Source organism: Ailuropoda melanoleuca, chromosome 17 (assembly GCF_002007445.2).
Source record: "Ailuropoda melanoleuca isolate Jingjing chromosome 17, ASM200744v2, whole genome shotgun sequence".
NCBI lineage: Eukaryota > Metazoa > Chordata > Mammalia > Carnivora > Ursidae > Ailuropoda > Ailuropoda melanoleuca.
In genome coordinates this window covers 30,254,002-30,279,801 of record NC_048234.1, presented here as the reverse complement: position 1 = coordinate 30,279,801, position 25,800 = coordinate 30,254,002, and the positions used below count along the sequence as shown (strand labels likewise).

Below are 25,800 nucleotides of genomic sequence, written 5' to 3'. Positions count from 1 at the left end.
CCCTGGATGCACAAGAGGGATAGGACAATCAATACGGGTGTATTTGTCATTGCTAATGAAGCCCAAGGCTCACCCCCTTGCCCTTGTTTTTAGAGATAAGGATGCTTAAGGAGGCCTTGAGATGTAAAGAGATAGGGTGAAATCAGCCTAACAGTGACTAAGACATAACCGTGGGCTATGACTACCGTCTGTGAAACTATAAAGAAGTTACTGCTTATAACGGATAGGTACACACACAAGTTTATACAACAGAGATCTATCCTGCTCCGTCCACTTCGTAATGTCATGCATATCTTCCTATGTAAATATTAGCCTATATGTCATTTAAAAGCTTACTATTACCTCCCATCATCTTTTAAATTGTACATCCCCTCCCCCACCATCTCTTTCACAAGTCCTCGATTTCTGGAAATTTACCTAGTTTTTCACTGAGAGTAACAAGGCTATGAAAAACAATCTTAAGCATTTATATACTTTTATATCTTGGGATAAATTCCTACAAGTGGAATGACTGGATCAAAGAGCACAGAATATATTGTCAAATTGTTAATGGAAGGTTAAAGTAATAAAACTAAACCCAAAAAACCCTGCAAGATGGATAAATATTATTACAAAACATCATATTTTTGTGCATGACGAAAGGAAAAAAAAGACCATAAGCCTCCTTGAATGACAATATAAAGAATGGAGAAAATATCTGAACAGGCCCATGTCTATAAACCCCTATGTATGAGTTTTTCAATCTTTTCAATCTGACATGAGAAATATTATCTTACTGTTGCTTCCCTTTTTATCCCCTCAGATTATATTTGATGTTGTCCATCTTTTCAAATATTTATTAGCTATTTCTATTTCTTACTTTGTGAATAACCTTTTCATGCTTTTGCCCAAATTTCTTGCCTTTCCATCATACCCAATGCATATACATTTTCACACGTGTTATCTGGAATACGGCAATCTTATTTAGGGCAGTTCTAGGTTGTTCTATACAACAGTTTTGATGCACTCATAATTATCTTGCCCTTCTGCTATCTGGTTATATCACTCTGATCATCAGAAAAAAGATCCATTTTTAAAAGAAAAAGAGATTTCTTTTGTATACAAGCTGAACTACTAATTTTACCCGAGCCCAGCAAGTATTTACTATGATTCTTCATTAGTCTCTGATTGTGTATCACTTCATGGTGTAAGTCATTTTTTTCCTCAAGTGTCAAATTCCCTTTATGAGCCCGTTGTTCTTACACTTCATTTTATCTATGATTAATTAAGGTAAGTGTTACAGGACCAGAAGGATATGATTTTAGTCCTCCAGTTGTTACTTATGAGTCCATTATGACAGTTTGTTCGTTGTATCATGGATTTGATAATGTTTTCTGCAGTTCTGTCAATTTTTATTTTATTTAGAATGGCATCATTAAATCTTCCTACTGAAACTATTTATGAATATGTAGCAAAACTCTGGGACTCCTGCAGTAAAAAAAAAAAAATTAGATACCAGGTTAATAAATTCTATACCTTTTTGCCCTCTTTACTATCATTCTGTGTTCATATCAATTATATCTCTTATAAATAGAATTACTTTTTTTTGAAGCTAGACTATCTTTGTCTTTAACTCAAGAATAAGTCCATTGACAGTGACTAGATCCATTGTTACATAATATGTTTATATTAGTTTCTGTATTTTTCGCCCTGTAAGGTACAGATGTTATACATTCTATTAGCTAATGTTTACTGTAGCTATTTGCTCAAGGATACCTAACACCACAAAGTCTAAAAGTCATTAATACTTCTTTCAATTTTCCCCTAAACAGTACAGATTAGAATATTTGATTTATTTTTTAAAGATTTTATTTATTTTTCAGAGACAGAGAACACGTTGAAGCAGGGGGAACAGCAGGCAGAGGGAGAAGTAGGCTCCTCGCTGAGCAGGGAGCCTGATGTGGGGCTCAATCCCAGGACCCTGGGATCATGAACTGACCCGAAGGCAGCCGCTTAACTGACTGAGCCACCCAGGTGTCCCATAGACTAGAATGTTTTAACTGTGATTACCCACCTTTTAACATAGGAAATACCCATGATTATAGTTACACATTAGATTTTTTAACTTTGGAAACTACCCATTAATGTCACTATTTTGAATTATCAGTGTTTGTTTAGATAATACAAATACTCCTTGCTGTATTTGTTTTTATAGTTTATAACTCTTTCTAGGATCACAGATTTTTTTTCTGAAGAACATTCTATAAATGTGTCCATCAGAGTCTTTTTGCAGCCTCAGAAAATGATTTTACTGTTGTTCTTGAAAAACAATTTCACTGGGATATAGAATTCTAGACTAACGGCACTTCAAAGATGCCATTCCACTGTCTTCAAGCTTCCATTGTTTCTGGTGAGAAATCAGCCGTCTTGGCAATCTAGTTCTCACGGGACACTTTTCAGAGCTTCTCTTTGTCTTTTCCATTCTGCAGGTTCATTAAGATGCTGTGTTTGGGTTTTTAAAAATTCTTTCTTGGAATTCCTAGACCTGTGATTTAATGCTTAAACCATCAGAAGTCTCAGCTTGTACCTTTGAAGGCTACCTTAATCTTTCATTTCACCTTCAGATTTCCCATACCCTTCTCTCCCTTGGCTGCTCTCCATGTAATCTGCTCAGTTCTATATTTCACTTATCTTCAGCCATGCCTACCCTGTTATTTAACCCATTTACGCATTACTCGTGTCGAGCGTTATATGTTTTACTTTTTTTTTTTTTTTGAAGTTCTTTTTCAAACCCACCTGGTTAATTTGAATAGTTTCTTTTCTTAAAAAACACTGTTCAAATATATGTATTAAAACATACATTTCTTGATATATATGAACTATATGCAATAATTCTCAAACATGTCGATCTAATTCTGCTTTTTGTTGCTAGATTGTTTTCATGGTGATGTCTTCCCAATGTGGTGAGTGAACTGTCCATTTAGAAGGTCATGTGGTTTGGGCTTTTATCTTTGTGAATTTTTTGAGGCTGGAGTAGACAATACATCAAGGGTTCTGTTTTATGCAAGTCTTTTCTCACCTCACTGCCATCCCAGTGCTTTTAAAAATCCAGCTCTAGGCTGGCTGGGTTTGACTGATCACTCTGGAAAATTCCTAGTGTCTACCTATTGCCTACCTCGTTTACAGATCTGAGCTTTTACAGAGAAATACTCTGTGTGTCCCGTTAGCTCAACCATGCGCTAAAAAATTCTTTAATATTTTCCCAGGAGTTTTAGATGTACTACCATAGGAGAGATTTAATTGGATATCTTTTCTACCATAATATTTTTAAAATGTAAGAATTAACTTGGCTCTGTATTCCTAAAATGCAATAAAACTTGCACATATTATGTGCATCATTAATAGACAGTGAGTTTTCCTAAGTGAAGAGAAGAGGGACTATTTCCTTATAAAAACATTTCTTGCAAAGAATTCTGTATATCACTCTATATCATGAGCAATGATGAACCATTTTTGGGAAACACTCTAGTGCTGATGCATATATTTTAAATATCACTTAAATAATATACTGTAACATGCTGTAATTGAGGGTCCAAATTGCTAGCTCAACTACATTTAAACAGCCCACTCTCTTCAGATGACAAGGATCATTACCCCAGGTAAAGTACTGGTCAGCTTTTTATTTTTGTATCTTAGTTGGATTCAGTGTTTTGATGCATTTAAAATAGATCATAGAACAACGGGTATCATCATGACCTCTTCAAGTGTATGAACAAGATTCAATTTCTTCCTTCTCTTAAAGAACAAGGGTGGTCAGCATTAAGTATATTCATGATTTCCATTAATTATAAAAGTCACAATATAGATAAAAGTCTTCATTTTTGTCGTATTTTTCTTCAGAGCCAACAGACGATGAGCAATTACTTTCAGTATAAGGAGAACCTTTTCAATAGATTTTAGTCCAGAAAACAGTATGCTCAGTGTATTACATTCTGACCCACATGCACCTAAATACGAATTTACTAGCCAATGTCCATGTAACACCCCTTGGAAAAGCAGTCAGCTGTTTAGCCTCTTTGTATATATGTTCATGCTGCCACTAAGACACATTATTTTCTGAGACCCCAGAAGGTAACCCAATGATACAAATTGTAATGGATATTTAGACCAGTGGCAAAATAAATTAGATGTCATCTAAAATAAAGTAGGTAGACAAACTAGGAAGTAAAAAATGCATCACTTCTCCAGTTCTCTTAGGCCTATTGTCATTGCTGCCGGGGCCCGGCACGTGCAAAATATTCTATCACATCATTTTTACTTGAATAAACCATTGTGACTCTTTTTTTTTTTTTAAGATTATTTATTTATTTGACAGAGACAGCCAGCGAGAGAGGGAACACAAGCAGGGGGAGTGGGAGAGGAAGAAGCAGGCTCCCAGCAGAGGAGCCTGATGTAGGGCTCGATCCCAGAACGCCAGGATCACGCCCTGAGCCGAAGGCAGATGCTTAATGACTGAGCCACCCAGGCGCCCCATCTTAAAGAGCATCTTGGCTGAGAGATCATGACAGTCTTTGTTCTACCATTCCAAGTTTTCCCATCTACTACATGATCTATTCCCAACTATAAACCATTGAAATTAAAGATCTCCAGAAGTTTTACCTGGAGGTCTGTGATTGAAAACAAGGAAAACGAGATCAGAGAGTGCCTGCTAATTCATTTCTGTAATATTGTGAACTCATACAAAGTGAAGTGAGTACAGAATATGAAATCATCGTTGACCTCAAAAATACTGCCTTGCTGTATTCTCTTGCTTCTTCCCAGACCCAGAGTCACATTGCTTTGGGAACTTTGTTTCTTCCATGTGAATTAGTGGGGATGAAAATATTAACTTCCTTGAGCTTTACTGTAGGTGTGAAGATGGAAGTCAGGTAAACCCTGAATCCGAGACATGAGGACACATGCAAAAGGTCTACCCCTATGGTGGCCAGGGCATTGCTCGCAAGTCAAAATTACACTTGTCTGAATCAAGCAATGGCAAGTTGGAGAAAGACTACTTTCTAGTTCATTTCTTTCTTGAAACAAACCTCTTCACTGTTCACGGATTCAGTCTACCCCCTCACTGAACAGAAATTCCCTTTTGACATCTGTTGTGCCCATGCTCTTTGGCATATTTTGGTTTGGTTTAAATCGGAGTGAAAATTTTCCATTTCAATAGCTCCCTTAGAAAGGGAGAGCAAGAAATAACGATGTGTTTGGTGTGTTCTCCAAAGGATCACTGATCACTTCGAACTGATGTTTCTGACTGCTCACATTGTTCTTGATAATAGTCCCACCTGTGTTTACATCACGCCATCCATTTCTCTAAGTCTTTTAGTCTCACTGATTCTCACCACAATCTTCTGAAGCAACAAGGGTATCACTTCTCCAGTTTGACAACTGAGAAAATGCAGTCAGATGGTGATGGGAAGGTATAAAACGTGGCAGGGCAAAGACCAGATCTGGCTCTCCTGAATCCTTATGTGAGGTCTTTTCATGGTTCCAGCAAAAGTCACAGGGGCCCACGTCCCTGCCTTTGAATGGCTGCCAAGATTTCATGACTTCTTTGCCTGCTACCCTACTTATTTCGTGTGGTAGCGGCGACTTTATTCATTCATTACTATTGATGACAGGATATTTGACAGTATATTTTATAGAATCTCCCTAATAAATTATTTAGCTTGAGTGAGGAGGAGGAAATGCTGGGAATCTTAAAAATGAAAACTTAAGAATGGTTAGGAGCTGAAAACAGACTACTGCCCTGTCTTCAGCAAAAAGCTTTACTAAAGCTCATGAAACATGTTAGGGGGGAAAAAAAAAAACAAAGGTAAATTGAAACTTTCAAGAAGTAAAAAAGAAATCACCCACTCTACTTTTTGGTGATGAATTTTTGTGAGACAATTAAGATTCTAGCTTCTGAAGCGATGGCAATTATACACAGTCCTGGAGGTTTCCATAATATTACATTTTTTTTTTTATTATACAAGAAAGGAATTCAGAAAAACTCATTCAAGATAACTGCTAAGGACTGAATGTTAGTGCCCATCCCCACCCTGCATTCATATCTTGAAACCCTAACCCCAGTGTGATGGTATGTGGAGCTGGGGCCTTGGGGAGGCCCCTAGTCATACAGGTGGAGGTCTCATGATGGGATTAGAAACACCAGAGAGCAGGCTTCCACCCTTCCTTTCTCTCTACTGTGTGTGGATACAGCAAGAAGGCAGCTCTCTGCAAGTCAGGAGAGAGCCCTCCCTGAGAACTGAATGTTGGACTTTCCAGCCTCCAGAACTGCGAAAAATAAGTACTTAGTATTTAAGCCACACCCTCTTTGGGATTCCATTATAGCAACCTCAACTACGACAATAACAAATAGCTATATTAATTAAGATACTCAGAGACACTCTGATCATCTAATATTGAAAGAATCTTGAGCGTGATCTTTAAACTATCACAGCTCTTACACTTAGCAAAAGACATTGTGATTCCTCCTCTTGGTCTTCAAGAACAGATACACAATATTTAAAATGGAACATAACTAGGAAGATCGGTAAGGGAAGAGAGGGATAAAGAAGGGGGGGGTAATCAGAAAGGGGAATGAAGCATGAGAGACTATGGACTCTGAGAAACAAACTGAGGGCTTCAGAGGGGAGGCGGGTGGGGGATAGGCTGGTGATGGGTAGTAAGGAGGGCACGTATTGCATGGTGCACTGGGTGTTATACGCAAGTAATGAATCATCGAACTTTACAACAAAAAATAAATAAATCTTTCAAAAAATAAAATAAAATAAAATAAAATAAAATAAAATAAAGTGTTAGCATTCATCAACTGTTCCAAAGTTGAACACATCTGTCATAGGCAAGAGAATGAAAAATGTATTTTATAATATTAACTAGTAATAGGCCACTACTAAGAGCATCAACTATATCACATGGAAATGACCAGCAAAGGATTTTGAAAAGCAGAATATTTCTTTTAGAGGTTTAAGCATAGGGTTAGTCTGACACACACATACACATGCACACACAAAGTACACATAAAAACTGGTAAAATCTGAATGAGGTCTGCAGAGTGTATTGATGCCAATTTCCTGATTTTGGTATTTTACTATAATTACATAAGTTGTTATCAGTGGAGGAATCTAGATGAAGGATACCGGGGACTTGTACTATTTTTGCAACTTCCTGTGAATTTGTAATCTTTTTAAAGTTAACAATGATTGTAGGTCTGAAGAATCTACAGTTATTTGCAATACTGGCTATAATTCAAGATGGATATTTTAGTCCAAACACAAAATATTGAGAATAAAATAAATAAAACTCTAGTGGTTAGTAAACTGCCTTTTTAAAAATTTTTAGATTTTTCATAAATTTATTTTTAAATATTTTTTAAAATTGAATTATAACTAACACAATGTTATATTAGTTTCAGATGTACAAAATAAGGATTTAACAATTCTATACATTTCTCAGTGCTCATCAAGATAAGTGCACTCTTAATCCTTTTTATCTATTTCACTCATTTCCCCCTCCCTCCCTTCCCCTTGGGAACCACCAGTTTGTTCTCTGGATTTAAGTCTGTTTTTTGTCTCTTTTTCCCTTTGCTCTTTTGTTCCTTAAATTCCACATAGGAGTGAGATCATATGGTATTTTTCTTTCTCTGACTTATTTCACTTAGCACAATGCCCTCTAGGTCCAACCGCATTGTTGCGAATGGCAGGATTTCATTCTTTTTTATGGCTGAGTAGCATTCTATTGTATATATACACCACAACTTCTTTATCCATCCGTCAATGGACATTTGGGTTGCTTCCATATCTTGGCTGTTGTAAGTAATCCTGCAATAAACACAGTGGTGTATGTATCTTTTCGAATTAGTGCTTTATTTTCTTTGGGTAAATATCCAGTAATGAAATCACTGGATCAAATGTAATTTCATTTCTAATTTTTAAAGGAACCTCTGTACTGTTTTCCATAGTGGCTGCAAAAATTTGTATTCCCACTAACAGCACATGAGGGTTCCCTTTGTCTACACCTCCTCGTCAACACTTGTTATTTCTTGTCTTTTTGATTTTAGCCATTCTGACAAGTGTAAGGTGATATCACATTATGGTTTTGATTTACATCTCCCTGGTGATGAGTGATGTGCTGTACCTTTTCGTATGTCAGCCATTTGTATGTCTGCTTTGGAAAAATGTCTATCCAGGCCCTCTGCCCATTATTTTTCCAGATTGTTTCTTGCTGTTAAGTTCTTTATATATTTTGGATATTAACCTCTTATCAAATATATCATTTGCAAGTATCTTCTCCCGTTCAGTAAGTTGCCTTGTCATTTTATTGATGGTTTCCTTTGCTGCACCAAAGCTTTTTGTCTTGGTGTAGTCCCAACAGTTTATTTTTGCTTTTGTTTCCCTTGCCTTAGGAGACAGTTCTAGAAAAATGTTGCTAAGGCTATCATGTCAAAGAAATTACTGCCTATGTTTTCTTTTAGGAATTTTATGGTTTCAGGACTCACATTTAGGTCTTTAATCCATTTTGAGTTTATTTATGGTGTAAGAAAACGGTCCAGTTTTACCAGCACCATCTGTGGAAAAGTCTTTCTTCTCCCCATCTTATATTCTTGCCTCTTTTGTCGTAGATTAATTGACCATATAAGCATTGGTTTCTTATTTCTGGGCTCTCTATACTGTTCCATTGATCTGTGTCTATTTTTGTGCCAGTACCATACTCTTGATTACTATAGCCTTGTAGCATATCTTGAAATTGGAACTGTGACATCGCCAGCTTTGCTGTTCTTTGCCAAGATTGTTTTGGCTATTTAGGGTCCCATACAAATTTTAGGATTATTTGTTCTAGTTCTGTGAAAAATGTTGGTATTCTGATAGGGATTGCTTTAGATCTGTAAATTGCTTTGGGTAGTATGAATACTGAAGGCTCTTCCAGCCCATGAGTATGGTGTATCTTCCTACTGGTTTGTGTCATCTTCAATTTCGTTCATCAGTTTTTTTTATAGTTTTTTTTTTTTATAGTTTTCAGAGTGCAGGTCTTTTGCCTCCTTAGTTAAGTTTATTCTTAGGTATTTTATTCTTTTTGGTATAATTATAACTTGGATTGTTTTCTTAATTTCTTTTTCCACCCCTTCATTATTAGTGCACAGAAATGTAACAGTTTTCTCTAGATTACTTTTGTGTTCTGAGACTTTACTGAATTCATGTATCAGTTCTAGGATTTTTTGGTAGAGTCTCCAGAATTTTCTGTATATGGTGTCATGCCATCTGCAGATAGTGAAAGTTTTAGGTCTTCCTCACCAGTTTCAATATTCTTTATTTATTGTCCTTGTCAATACACTGCTTTAAAAGTGTTCTCTTACCTCTGCCATTTTCCCTCTTCTTTACCCTCTCCAGCCTAGACCTTTGATGTCTTTTCTATTTCCCTCCTCCTTCTATCTGCCCCAGCCTAGGAAAATGGCTTATTCATTACTACCTGAATTCATCATTAACTAGGGTCGCCTATACATCAAAGGAAAAATAGCTTGGTTTATCAGAAAACCTAGTCTGTTACCTCACTTCTGCTGCCTTCTCAACTATAACGTTGCACGGACTGAAGTACGCTAAGCCCCACGACAAGCACGTACGTGTGTAAGTATGCAGTCCTGACCAAGATCTCAGCCACCTCCTTATGAGCCTAACTCTCTTCCTACCCTTACCTTAAAGATCAACATCATCATCAAAGCAATTGAGTGTGAGAGATCCTTATTGATGAAATCCACTAATCATGATGAGGGAATCAGGCCCTTTTTCTTGGCTCACTGGTTCTCTATAGATTTACTAGCATGCTTTTCAGTTTTTTATTTTAATGATTAGTTCTTCCTGTCCTACATGAAATTATTTCTATGAATTCAGATTGCCCATGCTTATCTATACTCCCCAGGGATTCCATGCTGCTATTCCTTCCCCACTGGGTCTATTAGGAGCCCACGACTCTACTCTTCAAGCTCTCTAACTTCTGTTAGAGGCTTCTGTTTACTGTCTGAAACTCAGATCTACTAGTTTTCACTCTATGTAGTTACAACTTTGGGAACAGCCTGATCTCATTTTCCACCACAAATGGAAGCCTGCAAAACTGTCTCCCTTACCCTTGACTATGAATAGACAGAAATTAGTCATTCCTGCTGATTCATTTTAGGTCTGTTCTCAGTGAGCTAGGAGTCAAGTGTTTTCTCTTATAAGTTCATAAATGTGGATCTGGAGGCTCCAACGCTTCCTCAGAACTGGAGGGCACAACATGATGCCCGTCTTTCCCACCGGAGATCTGTCGGCCTTACTGGGTTCAGTACCACCTATAATTCTGGAAAAGAGATCTATGACGCTTTCTTTTTATGTGAAGAATAATCTCTGTCAGGAAGGTTATTTTCTTGAAAATTACCAAAGTTCCTCCCAAGAAAGATTTTAGTTAACAATCTTAGTCCTTTCCTTCCTCCTTCCTTCCTCAAGTCCAGAAAATTCACATCCTACGTCCCAAGCATTTTCTAAGCAAAGGGATCTACGAAGTTGAATTATCTGAAGCTTTGTTGCTCACAACTTTGGTGGAGAATATTCTGAGGAAAGGAGGAACAAAAGCTCTTTTCTCTTTCTATGGGGAAATTACTTTGGTTTAACTTTCTAGCTCTGTTCCCCTTGATATCTGGTAAAGGTGGGACATCAGCTACCAAGGATCACCACTTGTGGTAAAAATGAACCCTGGTTGGTGAATTACTGGGAGGTCTGTGGCCAGGATGCTGGGTACATGATGAGAAGTCTTGGCTTTGGGCTTCTGAGAGGAGACACTAGAAACTGAGTATGGCCTTCCTTGTATGTCATGGGCTATTCATAGGAACAATATCGTTCCTAATAGCCCGGGGCTTTTAAGGCAAAGGGACTTTTCTACCCACTCACATGGCTCTTTCTTGCACAACTGAGGTATCATTTGGGCACTGAGGGGAAAGAAGAGGAAAAGAAAATTGTCCGGGGGCTGGTGAACACCCTCGCTAAAGAAATATAGCCGATATTGGCCTACTGGTACATTATATTCTTATCCTCCTAATTACTTCTAATAGTTTTAGGAGTTCAACTGACCAGCAATTGAACCTACGACCACCGACAGGGGTGTCGTAAGATTTATGCATGTAATTAACCAAGTACTAAGGTCATGATAATCAAGGTTTATGTCCAAAGTTAAAGGAATTTCTGCTCTAAGGGCTCTGGCTGGAAGTCAGTGTTTGCGAAAATGCTTGGTATGCAACTTTCTCCTCCTTACACCTGAACTGATTTTTCTATAATTTTGCAGCATCATAATTAAAAGGAAATTTCATAATTAGAACTCACTAAAGCATGAAATATGAAGTATATACTGAGTGTATATGCTGAGAGACTGGAGAAAGATCTATAAAGATAATGAAAGAAATAATGGCCTGTATCAAATTATAATTTTGATTTTCTTGTGGTCTGTTTCTTTCCATACATATTTCTTTTCTCCAAATGTATACTGAAAACCACCTCATTCATACAATTCTAAAGTAGAAAGGAGACCCAAATGCTAGAATGTGCTCTAGACAATATTTCAACTTTACATACTCCTACACATATACACGTAAGCTTCCATTTTTACTAATATTCTTATAATGACCTAGTTAACTAGACATAATGAGACTATTCCCATGTACTGGCCCGTAATTAATTAACTGTTCTGAATCATTCGTTCAGCAAATATTTATTGAGTACCTACCTCATGCTGAGGAATGAATTAGTCACTAAGGATTCAAAAGTGAGAAAAATAGATGGGATATAATGTAGTTTCAATGGACTCCACTGGCCTGGAAATCCTGAATAAGAGGCAGTAATTTACAAGTCTCTGTTCATTTAGCAGTAATCAATTTAATAGTTCTGCTTCTATTTGTTTTTGCTAAACTATTCAGGTAAAGATATCATTCAATAACTAGACACTGTAAAACAGGCTAAAAATATTTGCTGTTTTGCTCAAAATCTGTTCATGACTAACTGAGAGCAAAAGGTGATATTGTAAGTGTTTGACTTCACTTGGCTCGAGACTGCTTCCAGATCAGAGACAAACTGCCAAAACACTTCCGAAGACTTGAGTCTTACTTTACAGGGACGAAGAATCTAAAAGAAGTGCCTGTCACATAATCCTACTTGTCCGAAATACAGGTAAACTGTGGCTACAGCACGAGGACCTAAGGGCTCCCTTGGTGTTCCTTCTTGCAACATACTCAGGGTCTGACAAGTTTGGTGGCGCTTGGTCCCAGGGTCCCTTGGCACTCGGAGAAACGGGTCCTGAAGTAGAGATAAGTAGCTCACACACCTTATATTCCCTGAGCTGACATCGTTTCAGCTCAGCCCCACCGCACCCTTCCATTTACTGACTCTGCTCCTGGTTTTCTATGCAGAGCTCACCAGAGTCATCTCCTTACACGTTGGAAGGTTCTCAAAATTATGGAAGGACAAAACCAACGATGAAGGAATGCCTCCCTCCAAAGCGTAAATTTATCATAGCCCCAATTATCGCTTTAACATTTCAGCATATACATATTTTACTCGGGCGTGACACAAAGAATGGGTTTTATTATGATGGTGTTTGCATGAGTATGTGAGCAGGGGTTGGCCAACATCTGTAATGGGCCAAGTAGTAAATATTCCAGGCTTTACAGGGCCAAATACAGTCTCTGTCACATAACCCTTTGCCCCATTTTTTAGTCCTTTGAAAAAATTTTAAAAATTCTTAAGAGTCACCAGACAGATCTGACCTGCAGTCAGTAGTTTACCAACCTGTGGTTTCTCGGCATGAAGGGTAAATAGAGTCACAGCTATTTATGACTTCCTGGGAACCAAGAAACATATACTTCGACCTTTTCTAACTCTACTTTCTTTGAGTTGATATTCATACTGAGTGCCGTTTTATGTAAATTGATCACCTCAACAAAGGTAACGTATCCTTCATAGCCACTGGTGTAATCACTTCCATTTGAAAGAATGCTTAATACAGTGTGCAACTGAAACACAAAATCAGGGGCACCTGGGTAGCTCAGTCGGTTAAGCGTCTGACTCGATTTCAGCTCAGGTCATGATCTCAGGGTTATAAGATCGAGCCCCGCACCAGGCTCCAAGGAGCCTGCTTGAGATTCTCTCTCTCTCCTGCTCGCATTGCCCCTCCCCGACCCTGTTCATGCACACACACATGCTCTAAAAACAAACCAACATCAAATCAATAAAGGTGGTAAGGATCGCTTATTATTAGTAATTATTCGTTTTCCTTGTCTAGGTTCACATATTTAATTTGCTCTCTCCAGTCCTCTTGTACACATTAAACGTACCTTTATCCACATATTATAGGTAAGGAAACAGAAATTCTTATGGGTTAAATGACTTCACCAAGGTAATACAGCCAACTTACTGCCAAAGAACATGAACCCAAATCTCCCGACACCAAGTCCTAGTGTTTCCGCAACAGCAAACGCGCAAGGTGTTTGCAGAAGGACATGCACATGGCCTCCGGCACGCATATACTTAGCAGGGCTGAACAAAATTATGAGGCCTTGAGACCTTTTCTGAGGGGAAGGCTCAGAAGTTGCATCTTTGAAGCTATTTGGATCACTGCCCACGAGTTCCCTTTTTTTTTTTTTTAAGGGTATCATAATTATTAGGTTTCCTAACTAAACAAGTAAAGATACTCACGAATGATCCCATCACTAATGAAATTACTGCCGACTCAAGCATCCCTATCCTCTTCCAGTGCCAGAATTTTCTATCTCTGCGTAAACATAAAATGCAAACAAACAGTACAAGGCAAATCAAGCAAATCAATTGCCCAATGAACTTTCAAAAGACACAGGATTTCATGCAATCAGTGAATTTCAGAACAGATTTAATCACACTGAAAGCTGTGTTGAAGAAGAATCTAGAAGAACGAGATTTAGTAAAAATGGAACAAGGCTGGCTACGTGACAGTGGCTTTAAATGAGAATGATTTGTCAATAAAATGATTCCAAATGGCCCTTAGAAAACTGATAAAAATTTTTATAAACTGAGTCTGTTTATGACGGTACTAAAATTCAAATTTCGTAATATTACAGAAAAACTACAACTTTAAACATGACTCATTTTTGTTTGATGTAAGAATGGCTACAGCTACACGTGCTGTTGGACAATAAACTACATGTATTTTCATCATTTGGGTTTTATTGTTTAAAATAAAACACCATTTTCAGGGGCGCCTGGGTGGCACAGCGGTTAAGCGTCTGCCTTCGGCTCAGGGCGTGATCCTGGCGTTATGGGATCGAGCCCCACATCAGGCTCCTCTGCTGTGAGCCTGCTTCTTCCTCTCCCACTCCCCCTGCTTGTGTTCCCTCTCTCGCTGGCTGTCTCTATCTCTGTTGAATAAAGAAATTAAAAAAAAAAAATTTAAAAAAAAAAATAAAAAAAAAAAATAAAATAAAACACCATTTTCATCGCTCATTACAAGACTCTGGCCTCAATTTGAGTGGATTCATTTTTAATGTTTTCTCCTCCCAGCCCCCATTTGTCTCTGTAATGAGTCCCTCCCTGCATTGCTTCTCCAATGCAGGAAAGCTGTGGATTAAGTAAGAGACTAAGGACTGGCTCCCCTCTCTTGGGAGAGCGGAAGAAGCCCCCAAAGTTACAGAGTCCCTGTCATATCCGGTTTCGCTTGCAATCTTCAACCTCAGTGTATATTCTAGGCGGGTTCCCTTCTGCACCCTAAATACGTCTTTCTCAAGACCCTGGAACACACAAGCTGTTTATACCATAACAGTTACCACGGGGATATCCCCCCATGAAGACAATGTGATAATAGAAAATGTCAGGCCCTCAACCGCATGTCCAGCATCCGGACAATTTCCCCTGCAGTATTCGTGCAGTTTCGCAAGCCTCGGATAAGGGTTGTATTTCCTTAGTTGACACATTACTTGCTTTGGCGAGGTGTGAGACCACACTTAGAGACACAGGGGCAGCCCATGGCTGGAAGCCGTTATGTCTGCTTTCCTTTATTAAATTTAGACTTTGGGACATAGAGAAACACCTTCTCATGTCCCAGAGCCACGCTGGGTGATGTTTAAGAGCTGGAGTCACGTTCCTTCTCGATCTAGTATCTAAACATCTTAAAATATAAAAGAAAATATCATGGGTTAGTGTTATTAAAGTTTTATTTTAGCCTTCACACTGATTCAACTTTCCAGGCTCCAAAAAACAAGACAAAAGAAAACAACTGTATTGATATGCAAACATTTTATGCGAAAGCTTTTGTTATAATATTCTTCCCTATCTTCCTCATGGAAAAGTTCCAGAAAATGTAGTAATTATAGGCAACAACTGCTCAGAAATGGAGAGTCCTGATGGCAAAATTAACTGACCTTCTCTTGTAAGTGAGGATTTTGTAAATTGTCTCCCACACACTCCCTCTAACAACAGGGTTTTGTTTTTGTTTCCCTTCAGGTCTCAGATCACTGAGAACACCGAACTGTTTCTAACATTTTGACCACTTTCCTGTTCAGTGCCCATCACTGGAACAGCAGGTGGACAACTGGGAAGGCAATCGCAGGCCAGTTAAATCACAATGAAGTAAGGAGCTCTGTGAAGGGCGGAAAAGAGATTTACATTGATAGACGGAAGAGACACTAGTAGACATTGCATGTGTCTGATAAATGTCAGTCAATATCTCAGACAATCGTGAAATTGTGTCCTTTTCAATGGAAGAAAAGCAAAATGACTTGGCAAACATTTTCTTTTCCTCTCCCTCTGCCACTTTAAGATGGAAGAATTCTGGATCCTTGCTGTTAACCAAATGGCATTTACAGCTCTCAGTTGGCATAGGGCAGCTGAGAATCTAAAATGAGGAATGCTTATTCCATTTTTATTTCCATGGAAACGAGTCACCAACTGGTGAAAACAAGGTAGATCAAATTTTTGAACAAGAATGTTGAAATAATCACTCTTTTAAAACTTTTCTCTTGCATCAGGACAAAGAGCATAGTTTAAGCCCAGGAACACACGGAGATGTCTGGGTGGGTAAGCAATTCATCACTGGTTTGTTGTTGCAACTTTTCCAGTATCACAGGAATTACGTATTTGTATGTGTGTGTTTGGTCACATCTTTGGAGGATGAATTGCTGTAAACCCAATAAATGAATAAGAAAATGTGAAATTAAATGAGTTTTTAGAGGTGTTGACTGAGAAAAGGTTGGAGGGATCCACTAACCCCAACAGCTCCTTTCAAAATTTATGATCGCGTTCCTCTTCTAGCCTCTGGTACCGAACACATGAGGCAGGATGTGGAGACTTACAGAGATGAGTGTGCTGTAGTTGGTTTTCTTGACGAGCTTTAGAAGGCGTATTCCATTTTTTTGGAACTCTGCCACGAAAAATCTGACTTTGAAAAGACCACTGAGACAGCCAAGGATAACAGAGCAGAGATGATCTCCGTAACTCGTGGGTCCATGTAATCTTTCCAGGAGAATTTCAGACCCGTGTCCTCCTCTGCCAGAAAAAATCCAGATTCCACTCCCACTGTTTGCCCATGTAGAATATAAATGTTCTAAATTGGGTGGGAATAATTTCCCCCAGACAAATACCAGGATGAAAAGTGTCGATGATTCATTTGACTTGCAGCTCTGTCACTAGGCATTCCTGGTGACAAAATCCCCACATTAGCTCTAATACCATCAGTTAGTACGTTGGTTAGTAGGGCCCATGGTATCCTGAACGTTCAGAATGCATTATCTACAATTCCCACAGCAAACTACAAGTAGCTCATTTTGTCTCCATTTTATATGCAGAAGACAATTAGGTCCCCCAGTGGCCAGAAGACTTGCCCCAAGTTATCCCTACAATCATTGAACTTATTTACCTGTATCAGACTTCGATGTTCATAGTCCACCTGTCCAGACAGACTTCCCTACTTCTAGCTTGCAACGCCGATTAAAAAATATCGCCATGTCTACTTCTAATCTCATTAATTCTAATCTCCTCATATTAGAAGATAAATATATGCAGAAATGCCTGACCTCAACCATTGCTATTTTTCGAGTATGCACAACTCATTCATGATTATTATTATTTCTAAGTTTTCAGGTAACTTCTAGATCTGAAGTTGTTCCTTAAGTGGTTCAATTATTTCTGATTTCTTTCCTACTTATGCTAAATATTTAAGAGGTTTGACCTTAATTTTTAAGATCAACGTTACAGCTAATAAGAATACAATTATAATAAAAAAAGTAGGTGTAGGTGTGTGTGTGTGTGTGTGTGTGTGTGTGTGTGTGTGTGTGTATGTCGGTAAGGAGACAGAGGAAGAGACTGATTCTCACTAAATTTCAAATATCTCAAGGAGTTATCTCAAAAGTTTTACTAATCAGTAATTATATGTGTATCGTCCATTTTCGCCTTTTCATCCTAAAATCACTTAGTGAAAATGTTTTCTAAAGGTTCTACTACTTGATTTACCTCCTTTTTTTCATGAAAGGCCCGCACACAACACCTGAAAGAAAATTAAAACCTAAATCAAAGTTTAATTTATAATTTTCTTTCTGTTGGCCAAGAATAAGAATCAGCTGATGTGAATGAACACAGCCGCAGGTCATCTGCAATATTTTATTTCCATGCAAACTGCACTCTGTTTTTCTTTTTTTCTTTCTTTTTTTTTTTTTAAATATTTTATTTATTTATTTGACAGAGACAGCCAGTGAGAGAGGGAACACAAGCAGGGGGAGTGGGAGAGGAAGAAGCAGGCTCACAGCGGAGGAGCCTGATGTGGGGCTCGATCCCAGAACGCCAGGATCACGCCCTGAGCCAAAGGCAGACGCTTAACGACTGTGCCACCCAGGCGCCCCTGCACTCTGTTTTTCAAGTCTCAACAGAAGCTTCTTGATTTTAGCCCACAGCAAATACTTGTAACAAGTACTTGGTAGAAAGTTGGGTTTTTTTCCCTGTTACTGAAACAATTAGTTATTTATAGCTATTTAAAACAGAGAGAAACAAACCCAAAAAAGGGCAGGGCAATTTTGCCCAATAATTTGGATTCTAAGAATAAGAACATATTCAATTTCGTCGAAAACTTTATATCTGACGCTGGTTTTAAATTCTTCATTCATAAAATCTGGTATTTTACATTTCTTGGCCTTTCTGCTTCCCTGTTTTCTCAAGTGAAAAGAGGGCAGTGATCCCACCACAGAGCAGGGAGGTCGCGATCCTCAGCCTCCAACTGGGTTACATTAGTAATAAGCACAATGCCCATCGAGATTACATCTTCTATTTAACAACCGGTAAGCACGGCAGAATGATAACAACATACCCACCTATGGAGTGGTTACTCTTCACCAGTCTCCGGTACAAACGAAGCATGCTATTTCCAGAGAGCTGTAAAAAGATTAGTTAAAACTAGAGCGCAGGGCAGTGTTAGGTGGTGAGGCTAAGAGACAATGGATCTATTACAAATTCTTTGTACACACCTGAAGACCTGGTCGTAAAGGGTTTGAAGGTAGAGGAAAAACACATTCGGATTTGAGTTTTAGACAAAAGAGAGGCTCTAGGGAAAATAAGAAATGTGTGGATTTTCCTTTTTAAAAAAAGAAAACAATGGGGCGCCTGGGTGGCACAGCGGTTAAGCATCTGCCTTCGGCTCAGGGCGTGATCCCGGCGTTATGGGATCGAGCCCCACATCAGGCTCCTCCGCTATGAGCCTGCTTCTTCCTCTCCCACTCCCCCTGCTTGTGTTCCCTCTCTCGCTGGCTGTCTCTATCTTTGTTGAATAAATAAATAAAATCTTTAAAAAAAAAAAAAAAAAAAGAAAACAAGAACATGCCTTTCATCCCAAAGCTTGTAAGGTGCTCTCTAATCCTGAGACACGGCCATTACAGACATCCTCTCAGTAATGATTACTGCCTTCCATCAGTCCTTTTCCAAGGCCAGGTCAAATGCTACCACCTCTGGAAGCCTTCCCTACAATTTGTGCCTATCTCCAGGGACAACCCTTCCAAACCCATTCCTCTGGCTTATAGCACTGGCTTACCATGGTTTGTTTTGTATAAATAGAACTTTTTACTTCAAATATAATCTTTGGAGAAATCCAACCATCCAAAATAGATTTTAGTGTGGATTTTAAAAAGGGGTGTCACTTAGCTGAGGAAAAGAGGGCTCTAGTCATTCCATACAGTCACCTGAGCGACACTTGGGCCGTCTGAGAGATCCATCAACAGACTCTAGGGTTCCATGAAATACTTTTGGAAAACCAGTGGCCTCCAGTTCACATCCTGACTACTGGTTTACCTGTTATACCTTATCAGTTAAGTGATGGGTCTATGTTCAAGGTCTACATACTGTAACTATATCACTAGTTCAAGAAATAACCAAAGCAAAATGCTATTTTCCCGGCAGGTATTCAAAAAGTCTTTTCTGAATGAAACTATATGCCACAAAACAAGCACTAAATTCTCATCAATTAACTACATTTATTTACACGAATTAAAAAGTGTCTATTGCTTATGAATACTATATTAAAAAAAAAAAGAACATCTAGTACTGTGCTCCAAATCAGAGTATATTACATGATACAGAAAGCATAGTTTGGAAGCCAGACTCAGTTTCATAAGTTATGTGAATCTGCCTTGAATTCTACTTTCTTCCTCTGGAAAGACGGGGCAAAAGTGAAATTTAATTACAGCTTCTTTACTGTAACGGGCTGAGTGAAGCAGAAAAGTCGTTTATTAAGAGGATATTGGGAAGCTCAGAATTGTTAGGAGCACAAAATAACCAAGATGGAGCCTAAGAGTGAAGAAAAACACAGCTGCTCTGCTGAGAGAGTGAGGGGGACAGGGAGGAGCACCCAGGCAAGTGACTGAGAGCTTGCCTGGCCTTTGGGTCACTAGCCTACGCAACTGCTACTGATTTAGATTCTAGATCCCTTGGCCCAGCCTAGAGCAAGGGAGGTTGAGCAAGTTAATAGCATCCGCCACTTTCAGCCCCATACTAGGAAATAGTCTTTGCTCTCCACCGAGACAGAGAATTTTTCATACATAAAGAATTCAGATACTGGGGTACCAAAACAATTACCTACTACCTCTCTGACATGAAATTTTATATATTCAAGTGAGAATATGTGTGGACATGCTTTGTGAATTGTAAAGTTCTAGATAAGTAATTATTTTTAGTAGGCGGCTTCTCTGTATTTGAGAGGATGAGGTTTGAGATGACTTGAAAGGATTAATGCCATTCCAGGGAACCAGAAAACCTGCTCTTTTTTCTCTTTCTTTCATGGAAAACATATAGTGACCCCACTGAACTCGATTTAGACTTTGCTGAATTTCTAGCCCAAGGCGAAACCAGTCAAGGGTTTCTGGGGGAGACGAAGTTGTTCTCTGAAGCCCCCACTCAAATCACGTACCAAACTTCTCAAAGCTATAGAACTGCTCACAAGAGGCCAAACAAGCGGCTTGTTCAACAATAATCTTAAAATTATTATAACAACTTTTCCAGTATGAACCACATGTAGTGTTCGTCCCTGTCTCTGCACAGGCACAGTTCGATAGGCTACCGCTCAAAACATCCTCTCAGTGTCTAAAAGGATTAATCAATTTTATTAAACAACTTATCTAGCAAGCAGTTACTTGGACCTCCCTCCCCATATACATTTTCCTGTTTCACTCCAAATATACACCTTGGAGATCTAAGTGCGTTATATTCATACAGATTTCAGAAACCCATAAACCTTGTAAGAAAAACAGGTGAATTAAACATATGAGTACCGTCCTTCACAAAGGTAACTTTCTTAGCATAAGAAGAACTATCTCCCTAATCAAAGACACAGATAAAGCCTAACAAAGTTGTTTTTTTTTTTTTTACCAACCAGAATGGATTAAACATGAGTCAGTATCCCCTATAATGGAAATAAGTTTTACAATGGGGATTCTAACAGAAGCTCACAGAAACACAATGAGAAAGTTGGGTGATGATAAATGGAATCAGCTGGTGCAAAATGGTAAGCACAATCATAAAACACGAAAGAATGAACATCCACATAATTTGCAATGGCTTACCTGAATACCTTCGCACTGCATTTGGGCTACAAAGCTTTCAACAAATTTGAATGAACACTCCTATAAGCAGACCAGTGAACGGGCTCTTGATCCATACTACCATGCTGTGGAGCTTGGTTCCATTATGATAATGCCACTAATATTACTCCCCATAAGGGGACAAACAATTTGATATAAATTCAACCCAGAGAAGAGTTAAGCCACAGCTGCTGTGGCATCTCTGTAGTGGGAACTACTACAGTCACGACAGGGGCCTCTACTGCCCCAAGGATGGTACGCCTCAAAGCGTGGATGATACGCAAACGCACGGTTGTTCGTGGAGCTGCTCCTGAGACTGCCCCTCACTTGAGAACCCCACTGGTTTCCATTTGAATTCAATTTCAACAAAGTTGAGGCCTCGAATTCTTTGATCTTCTCAACTCGAACCCCTGTTCCTTCTCAGATGCTCCATTGCCCCATCCCCCATATTCCCTACAGGAGGCATGAGATGGATGGACAAGAAATAGAAAAAAACAAAAACAAGTGTTTTCACTGCATACATTTGCCACTCCTTTGAAAGCACCAAAGAGCCTTGTTCTGTTATGAAGAAAAATAAATTTTACGGAAGAGTCTGATGTTCAATAAAATTAACAACAAGGGTTGTAATTAAGGTGGCTGAACAACTTAAGTTCTAGTGAAATCATCTCTAGTGCAAATTTTGTAAATGGTGCCCAGACTGGGGCCATTGCTGGGGGCAGGTGTGTCACTCTTCTGCATGGTGACAGCATGCACTCTTCCCTATGGGAAGACCGAGGTCTTATCAGGACGGTGAAAAAGAAGGGGATCTGTAATAACCTCATACAGGCAGGGCTGCAGGATGGGGGGCGGAGAGATGAGTCTCTATTTGGTAATGGGGCTGGGGGTGGGAGGGGTTGTGACCCTGTGAGGATAAACTTCAGATGGAGCAAAACCAACCAGGAGCAAAAAGGTCATACAAAATCCCTAGCAGCCAGCTAATCTCAGCCCTGGGTGTCACCACAAGGTATTTTCTCTGCAATTCATGCAAATTCAAATGCATTTACTAGCATATGTAAATTATATGCAGATGGTTCGGGGATATCTAAAAATAGGAAGAGGTAAACTCTCCTAACAAAGGTCAGTCTTTTTTAAAATTCATGAGATGGCAGCTTGTGATGAGAACATGCTGCAGAGAAAGTGGGGATTCAGGGGAATTGGCTGGAAAATCTCCAGTAGTCAACTGTTCTTCTCAATTTCTTCAAGCTATTTTAGGTGCAAAATAATTCACCACAATTCCCCAAAGCAGGACACATCCTCGAGATCCCACACCCTTCTTAGGGTGGGAGAAGGCTTCTGATGTACTTGGGCTGGGTCTTTCCCTCCTACAGAGAACCTTGCACTGCCCACATTTCCAGAACACTCTCTGAGGCTGTCATTTAAATACAAAAATATCGGGAAAATGTCTGTTAGTTATGTGATTCCAACCTCAAAGAGTCCTTATCTCCACAGACAGAGAGGTGAAAATTAACTCCTGCCTTCTGTGAATTAGACTAAGGCTTTACCTTATTTATTATTACCACCTTAATAATATTATTAGCAACATCCATAAACCTGACAATTATATATAATTTCCTAAAACATTTATTTACACTATAACCACCTGGTTCTTACTCAATTTTCTTTTAAAGCTATTAATACACACTAGAATTGTTTGAGAACAGATTCTAGCTGTGTCTTCCCCATGCCAACCCCTGATCAGAACATACCCGAAGCCTTCCTTTTTTTCTTTCCCCTTCTTTTCTTCCTTCCTACCTCCCTCTCTTCCTTTCTTCCTTTCTCAATGATAAAGCTTTCCCAGTCATGTGTCTGCCCTTGGGTCTCTTCAAGTGATGATAGCTGCGTCCCTTTCCATAGCAAGCTCTGAATAAACAGCCCTTAGATTCATTCGGGTGCCCTTCATTTCTTTCCATAGAACAAATACCATTGTGAAGTCAGAACCTATACAATCGTTTTCTCTAATCAACGATCTCTGTTACTTGTTCAAAGTTACCTGTACACAAGGTGTTGGTGACCTCTGCAGCCCAATGCCCTCTCTGTGGAGAATTAGGGCTCAGGGCACCAGCAGCTGGAGGAGCCAAGCTACTGAATATTTACTAAACACAGTAGTGCCCCATCTGGTGATTACAGTTTTCCCAAGGGAGTAAAGTTACTGAAGCATGTGCTCAACACAGGAGTTAATTTCTCATCTACTTGACCACAGATTAATTTAGCTACGCAGGTAAATAGATGTTGCAGGAATAAATGAGCTCCAATTTTGACTGTCACTCGGTGACATGAGGCATTTTACTCCACCTTTCTCAACTTGCACTCTGCACGTGGGTTGCTGTGAGCGGTAATCGCAAAAGTATCCAGATGTTCTAATTTTATTAGCAGTTGCTTACACCACATTCAAATATAGCCAAGTAGCAACCCCACAGACTTACAGATTTTTTTGGTTAAGTCGGCCAGGGACATGGAGATAGATACTGATGTGACAAGGGAGGCTCTGGTAAAGATGCTTCTCCAAGTCCACAGATAACAGTGAACAAGGCTGGGACAGGTACACAGGTCTCATCTAAAAGCAGGATTTTTTTTTTTCCTCTATCACCTTACCTTCTTTGGTGACCTGTCTTATGAGAACTAATCAAATATATTCTGACCTAAAAGATCTATTTTCTGCCTTGCCATCTTTTATTGAGGATTGTAATTGAAACGCACACCTATTGCTAATATTAAATACACAACAGTCTTCGACTGTAATTAACCGAACTGCTCAAACATAACAATTATGACGTCCCTTTCAGCTAGTAAAAAAAAAAAAAAAGAAAGAAAGAAAGAAATTCTAACTTTAGTCCCTTAACTTAGAAAGCATTTGATCCGACTAGGAAGACAACCAATATTTAAATAATATCCAGTTAATATTAAAATGAACAATTAGGGGCGCCTGGGTGGCTCAGTCGTTAAGCGTCTGCCTTTGGCTCAGGGCAGGATCCCAGGGTCCTGAGATCGAGCCCCGCGTTGGGCTCCCTGCTCCCCTGGGAGCCTGCTTCTTCCTCTCCCACTCCCCCTGCTTGTGTTCCCTCTCTCGCTGGCTGTCTCTCTGTCAAATAAATAAAATCTTTAAAAATAAATAAAATAAAACAAACAATTAGCCAGTCAGCAGCTTGATCATATTTTCAGCCTATTCTTCTAGTATCTACACAGGGAGTGAGGTGAGCACAACATGGCTCTTTCTCTCCTGAGTTTGCCTTCTTTTTCAGCATCTAACATGAGTGTCCATTGGCTGAACACACTTGAACGGTCTTGGATGCCTTCTCTACAGCTCTGAATAATACACTTAATGACCGCTCACAGTGACCTCTCAAGGTCTTCATGCTCTAAATTTTATGTATTTCAGGGTATAAAGAAACAAGAGAAAATAGATCCAAGGTGGAGGTTAGAGGAGAAGAGAAGAGAAAGATAAATAAATACACCTATCTGGAAACCCTGCTCAAATGCTTAATCCATTATTTAAAAAGGATACTTATCTTTCCCTCACTGCAATTTCCATCTGCTTTAGAGGCCTCAGGAATTTGTGAGTTTGTTTTTTAAATAAGAAATTTAAATTGAAGCAACTATCAATTATTCATGTCAATAGTGCACTAGGTTTGCATAAATTATACCCAAACCTCATTTAACCTATAGCATCAGTCAGCCCCTTTATTGAAACTGTTACTGAGAACCCCAAGAGACCATGTCCCCAAATCCTGAGGAAAACACATGGAAATTGACAAAGAACAAAGGGGTCTGAAGATTGCATTATCATGATTCTAATCCCTAGAATAATTAATGCATTATTTTATATAAACGAATACTTGTACTTCAAGTGACAGATTAGGCAACTATTTTTTGTATTTATCAGTTCTCATTAAAAAATACACAGCCCTTTACACAACTCCTATGAATCTAGTTATTTTCTTTCTTGGAAGTGTCTGGACATTTTTTCTGTTAGTCTACCAAAGATACCAGGCTAAAAAACTAACATATCAATCAGGGCTGATCAGGAGACATTGGACTTTTTTATCCCGGGTAACATGAGACAAATTTATTCAACGGACTTAACATACAGATGCAGGCAGGATTTGGGGGAAACCGATAGGGAACAGTGTGGTGTTCTGAATTAGAAGCCCTGGAAAACCCCTAGATCTAAGGAATCGTGGGGAATGAGCGGTTGTTGATGCCAGTAAAGGAGAGCCCTCCGGAAGTCAGCCTTAGGGCCACCTGACAGCAATATCTTGTTCAGGTGCACAGCTAGTCCCCAGTGGTCCAGGAAGGAGGGGGCAGAGAATAAATACTCCTTCTTCACTCTTCAGTATCCCAGTGATCTCCTGCTTGAGACTTCCATTGGTCAAACCCAAGGGGAAGACAGAGGGCAAGGGAGTCTATCAATACAGTCCTTAGGGGTCAGGTTTTCGGGATATGTAACAGGGAGGAGGGTCAGGAAAAAAAAAAAAGATATTCAGCACAATAATCCAGTATGTATAGCACCTTTTTAATAGTTACTATTTTGGGATACATTTCGCTAATTCCTCTATGTGAGCAATCAAGGCTGATAGTCCTCTAATTACTGTAAGACCAAACAGACATTTTATACCCAAAACTAAACTGGAAATCTTCCC

General features: G+C 39.1%; 1 protein-coding gene across 1 annotated transcript in view; it reads right to left on the bottom strand.

Annotated features, from left to right (window-relative positions):
* Window positions 1–25,800, bottom strand: part of PCSK5 (proprotein convertase subtilisin/kexin type 5) — a 309,676-nt gene that overhangs the window by 144,546 nt on the left and 139,330 nt on the right. The gene's annotated exons all lie outside the window — the stretch shown is intronic.